The sequence below is a fragment of the Cricetulus griseus genome, chromosome 2, assembly GCF_003668045.3.
Source record: "Cricetulus griseus strain 17A/GY chromosome 2, alternate assembly CriGri-PICRH-1.0, whole genome shotgun sequence".
NCBI lineage: Eukaryota > Metazoa > Chordata > Mammalia > Rodentia > Cricetidae > Cricetulus > Cricetulus griseus.
The window spans coordinates 218,568,191-218,574,716 of record NC_048595.1 but is presented as its reverse complement, the minus strand read 5'-3'; the positions used below and the strand labels follow the sequence as shown (position 1 = coordinate 218,574,716).

The following is a 6,526-nucleotide window of genomic DNA, read 5'->3' as shown; positions in this document are numbered from 1 at the left end:
GTCTCAAAAAACCAGAAAAAAAAATATAAGTCAAACCTGATTAGGTGTTCTAGAAACTCAAAACTTCATAATAAAATAAGTTATATAAATCACCTCATCTCATAATTCATATACTGACTTATTCCAGGGTATTCAGACAGATTTCAATCATAAATTGGCAAGAGGCTAGGCCTCTAAAACTGTGGTGATAGGTGGGTGGATGAAGGTTAGAGTGCACAGAGATTAACTATTGAGAACTAAAAGGATGAACAAGGGGAATTAGTGAAAGCAAATGACTGATGTAAGATGTTTCAATTAAATTAAATTTAATTATTGTCAAGATGTCTTTCTGAACACTAAATTTTAATTCTTAGAGGGTGGGCAATTATTATACACCTTAATTTTTAACAATTTAGTTATATTTTGCAGTGATAGAAAATTTTACCACATGACTTATTGATCATTGTATAACGTTATCATACAATGGCATCCTATCCCTCAAGCAATTGATTTTTGATATAATTTTGTATAACATGTTATAAGCATGTGCAAGTCATCCAAAATATTCCAATTTCATAAGAATATAGCATGTTATTAATCACTAACTATATTTAAATAAACTCCACTCTGTATTTAAATAAGCTGAACTCTTAAGTTAAAGAAAAATTGACGGTCTCTGGGCGCCAGCGTCTGTACCGAAACATGACAGAGGCTGGGTCCAAGTCAGTGTTGTTCGTGTGTATCGGTAACATTTGCCGGTCACCCATTGCAGAAGCTGTTTTCAGAAAATTGGTAACTGATGAAAATGTTTCAGATAATTGGGCCATTGACAGCAGCGCTGTTTCTGACTGGAACGTGGGCCGGCCCCCAGACCCAAGAGCTGTCAGCTGCCTAAGAAATCATGGCATTAGCACAGCCCATACGGCAAGACAGATTATAAGAGAAGACTTTGCCACATTCGATTATATACTATGTATGTATGAAAGCAATCTGAGAGATTTGAATAGAAAAAGTAATCAAGTTAAAAACTGCATAGTTAAAATTGAGCTACTTGGGAGCTATGATCCATAGAAACAACTGATTATTGAAGATCCCTATTATGGCAATGATTCTGACTTCGAAGTGGTGTACCAGCAATGCCTCGGGTGCTGCAAGGCCTTCCTGGAGAAGACTTGATAGATGGTCCTGCCCACCACCATTGAGCAACTCACTCACTAGAGCCATGCCCAAGGGTGGTGGCTGTCCTTAGCCCCATGACCCACCTGTCTTTTCAGCTTACTTACTGTCCACCTTTAAAATAATTGTAGGTGGAAATTAGGCATATGTTCAGAAAGATAAAAATATCTGAGTAAGACAGTTTGAGATGAGGCTAAGCAGTTTTAGACTAATTGGAACCTCTCACCTTGCCCTAATTACAAAATAGTGAAATAAGCAAATATAGAACAAAATAGAACACAGTGAAGTAAGAATGACCTGCAAGGTTCAGGTCTGCCTCTGACCTCAGCTAGCCTGGGTGGTCTGGTCTGACTAGTGTGTGTGTGCATGGCCAGCACCCAGGGGTGCCATTTGCTTGCCTTATACCTCTGTCCTGGACTCTTAAGGCAATAGCTCCATCCATATCAGCCTTCCATTTGACATTGGGAGGGTTTAAACTCAAACACACTGAGGGCATTTAAATACTTGAAAGAGAGGAAGCTGAGTGTGATCATGAAGGCCTGCAATTCCAGCTGGCAATCCTGGGCCATACAGTGAAGACGGGAGCAACAGGTTGCACAAATTAGCATTTTTACTCTTGGTTTTTGTCTAGTGTTTTTGAGCTTTGTTCCTGTTTGAGCCACTTTACCTCTTAAAAAAAAAAAAACAAAACAAGAAAAAGGTGTGCTTAAATAGTGGAATGTTTATAGTGTTCTTTCATCAACATTTTAAAGTTACAGGCAAGCATACGTAATTTAAGTGCATTTTCAGAAGGTGAACTGAGATTCATATGTCATAAAAGAATTGGAGTTAAACTGGGATGTTAACAAATATAACTGAAATTGAAAAAAAAAGAAATATTGACATTTTTTTCTTGGTAAAAGATATGATAGTCTTTGATTGGTATTCTGTAAAAAATCCAATTTATCAGACCTTTTCAAATTAAAACAGATAAAATGCTTTCAGTTACTCCAAATGTGTCAGTCCAAAATTTGTATATATAATGCAGCTGCATTTATATTCCTTAGGTAGACTCCATAAGTGACACTTTCTGAGATGAAACATTATTATCTCCTAGTAGAATGTAGTGATCCTCAGATTTTCATTGTTTTCCCATTTATGATTAAATATTTGTATTCTGTCTTTATCTCCTGGTTTTCATTTTACTGCTCCATCTGATCATCAATCATATCCGTGTCTTTAAAAAGTAATTGTAGAAAGTTTAAATCACGTCCATTTTTTACATTGCCAGTAATAAAAGAAGTATTGCTATGGTGTCTTCTGGGGACCATATCTGTGTCACGCATGCCTGAGACACTGATGATTTCTGAAAAGCAAAGGTTAAAGAGCAGACAGTTTTAAATGGCAAAAGTCTGATCAATATGAGAAAGAACTGCAATGCTTGGCTTATTCATTTCTTTTCTCCTTACAAAAACAGAAGAAGATTTGAATCTCACAGGATAGAAGTAACTTGTGTTGAATTGCTGCCATACAGATCAACTCTAAGTCTGCATGGCTCATTCATCTTAGGCTGGAGATTGGTACAGCCCAGTGAACCAATATTCCTGGAATCAGAGAGAAGCTCTGAGGCAATGCACCAGATTTGCATCCACAATTTTCTTTAAAATATTCCATTTAGCCTTTCCACCCAGGAAACAAAGCCAGCACTACTCAGTTATTGAACAGTCATTTTTGGCTGCTAAGCTTGAGGATATTTTATTAAGATTATGGGAAATTTGAATTTTGTGGAATGAATCATAGATTGCATTTCAAGTCTGATTTTTCTCCAAGGAATGAAATACATAGGAGACTAGGATATATGAAAGATTAGCTGTTTTATAGCATACTTGAAATTGCAGAGTCAAATGCTTCAGAAAGAAAAATTGTACTGTTAGAATGAAGAGACGCTACATAATAAAGAGAGTACAAATTCACAGCTTTAACAAAAGGAACTTGCACATATAATATTAACATGCAATATTTTATATGAAGATATGCACACTCTAATTGTATATTCCCGTGATTTTGACTACAATCATCAATTTAAGCAATAAATTTAGAAAATATGTAGCCTTATAGCTTCCAGGAGGATTGCATCTAACTATTCTGTGTGCAAACTATTCAGGAAATGTATGAAGGCACATACAGGGTTCTAGTCATTGGAAAGTTCAGCAATAACTCAATAGTAGAAAAGATGCAAATAACTATGCAGCATAGAAAGAGATGACAGTATGTTCTCAAAGAGAAGGCAAATGCTGGAATATATATATTCCAGGAGTCTCAATGGCTTCAGTGTGGCCTTTGGAAACTAACACAAGGTATCTTTGTCTCTCCCCCATACGAGGTGGGTTGCCATGGGGTTGAAGCAGGTGGAGTAGCTCCCCACTCTTCATCCTTCCCCCTTCTGTTTTCCTACTGGGAGGAAATATCCTCTTAGAGAAGTTCAGGGTATTTGTGCCAGTTTTTAAGCTCTTTCAGAGACTTAAGTGATCATGAGTTCCAATTTTGAAATGTGACAGCAAGTAATATTTTGTGGACAGTGGTTTTTGTTTGTACTTATTGGTGACGCTTCATAGAGGTGTTTTTCATAAACCTCTCTGTACACACTACTACATATGCTCATTGTTTTTCTCTAAATGATTCTGGTTCATAATTTATCATGACATTTTTATTGCTTGTTGGAAATTTTATTACAGAGCTACTAGTTTGCTTTTTTTTGGTTTTTCTAATAAGATATGTTTTACAGAGAAAATGGAAGTTTTGAGTTCCTTATTGTCTTTGAAAGACAATGGTACTTGCAGCCAATAAACCCTGAATATTTGTTGAGTTTGGGGTGGAGATGGGTGATTAAAAGTACATGCTGCTCTTGTAGGGGACTCAGATTTAGTCTAGCATTCAGATCAGGTCGCTCACATATATGCCTGCTAATTCAGTTCCAGGACATCTGACTCCCTCTTCTGGTGTCTATAGGCAACTGCAGGCATGTGTTACACTGCAGACACACATACTCAATGGAAATTAAAAAAAAATCACTAAAAAGTTTTCTTGAGTTAATAAAATCGAGCATAATGTTTTAGTTTTTAAAGTTGGTTTAGCCAAGATGCACTTATAAACCTGAATATTGAGTTGCAAATGATTTAATAAGGATGTGGTACCAAGAGAGACCAGCTGGTGGAAGAAATAAAGTAGGCCAGTGAAGGGTAGAAGCCAAGCTAGGAGTAATTCAGACAAAAACTCAAGAAAGTAAGTGGAGAAATAAGAATCAATAGATTCATGAAGAAAATGTTGACAGAAAGAGCCTAATGTCTGTGCAAATACACCAAGCAGCTGTTGCCTATTGCATCAGATCCGGAGCAGAGTGTGACAGCCTAGCACTCCACACTGTCCTCTTGTGTGGAGGCCACACACTTGCTTTCAGAATTGTCTTTATTCAGCGAAAGCCCACTCTAAAGTTTCCATTGTAAGATTTTCAAGATTTCACTGATGGAAACCAATTTAAGAAATAGCATTCAGAGAATAGTGCCAGGCTTTAATGGTCAATGAGGAGTTGAAAAGATGTATTTGTTTGGAGAAAATCAGAGCGAGAAAACAACAGATGCCCTAGATACTAGCTAGAATGACTTTGCCTTGAGGTTATAAGAGCATTTTTGTCTATTTATTTGTTTGGCTACTGTGAAAATAAAACAGTTCTAGTCAATCCAAATCTGAACTTCACAAAACATGTAATTTTTTTTAGAAAAAACTTAACACCTGATTATGTTGACAATTAGAGTGTTTTCCAAAATTCCTTATTTACATTTAAGTATGGAGACAACTGCATAATATTAACATATTGTTTACAAATAAGCAAAATATTAAGACTTTGATATTCTCATGGCGGAATGTCTGGCTGTGTGTCTCTGCATCTGTTCCCATCTGCTCTCAGAGGAAGCCTCCCTTGTGATGACTGGATAAGGCTCTGATCTATGAGTACAGCAGAATATCATCAGGAGTCATTTTATTGGTACTTTTTTTTTTTTTTTTTTACTTTTTAGACCAGTAGTTTTTGGTCTTACCCTAGATCTAACTAGTGGAGGAACTGGGAGGACAGGAGGGAGGGAAAAACTACGTTCAATATATAATATATGAGAAATTAATCTATTTTCAATGAATGGAAAAATAATATAAACTTTAAAATGTTGAAATTAAAAATTGTTTTATATAATTGAAACAGAAAGTAAAAAGATTTTGATATGCAACTTAGTTGCATACTTTTGGTCTTTTATTTAATTTCACAAAATGTAAGAAAATTGATTTGATTTGCAGAAATATAAAGAAGGAAAATTGCTTTAATAAGGGCATAAAATATATTACAATGTTAATTACAATAATGTACATTTTGTGAACCTTATCTCACTTTTACCATGATAAGCTTTATCTACACAGTATCAGAGAAATGCAGAATTTGTTAGAATTATAGAATGAAGAAGTGTAGTCTGTGATGGAGATAACTACTAATTACATTTTAGAGTAAGCTTTGGACATGGAGATTTCTAAAATCACAATGCTTCAAGGAGTGGCCAGATGGCTAAATTAACCAAGGGTCAGAGGTGAATGCTAAGTTGAGGACTTGCATATTTTTTTTCATTCCTATTATAGTATCCAAGCCAACTGTGAATCTGGCCTAGAGAATTTCCTTCCTTGCCTCCAACAGGACTTCAGGAAAATAAATATGTGTTACTGGATTCATATTGGGTTCTCTATTGCCTTGTTCTCCTTCTCTAGTTTGTTTTAATGATTGACCCTGAGTTCAGTTGCAGCTCTGGTCTTCATTTCTGTCAAGTTCTATTTAGCAGCATACAACAATCTTACACAGAGGGTGCAGGAGTAGAGAGCCGGGGATGGATTATTGAGTCCAGAGAATCCTGTATTGCATCTATCACGTATATGCAACGAATGTTAACAGAAGCAGTTATGATGGAGGAAATTAATTTCAGCATCTCTGCATGTCATTTCATATGTCCTAAAAATATGTTATGGTTTTAAAAATTATTTCTTTTATATTTTGAGATTATTCTTACATCATTTCTCCTTTCTCCCTTCAAAATGTCCCATATGCTTCTCTTAGCTCTTTTTCATTAATTGTTGAGATTAGAAACATATTTATTAAGTATATTTATTAAGTTTCCTTGAATATGCACCACCTCATATCACAGCCTTCATACTGTTACTTGATTGTATGTTTTCACAGCTGATTATTTGGTATCAGCTAATAAACTGTTCTCTTCCCTAGGGAAGACTTCCTCTCTGTCTCAGAATTGGTTAGTTGCCTGTAGCTTTTTGGTGTGGAGATGAGGCTTCCTCAGCTTTCCCC

The 6,526-nt window shown here is 35.8% G+C and overlaps 1 pseudogene; it reads left to right on the top strand.

The window, feature by feature from the left end:
* Nucleotides 1-681: 681 nt before the first annotated feature.
* LOC113834548 lies at nt 682-1,218 on the top strand (annotated as a pseudogene).
* The last annotated feature ends 5,308 nt before the right edge of the window (nt 1,219-6,526 follow it).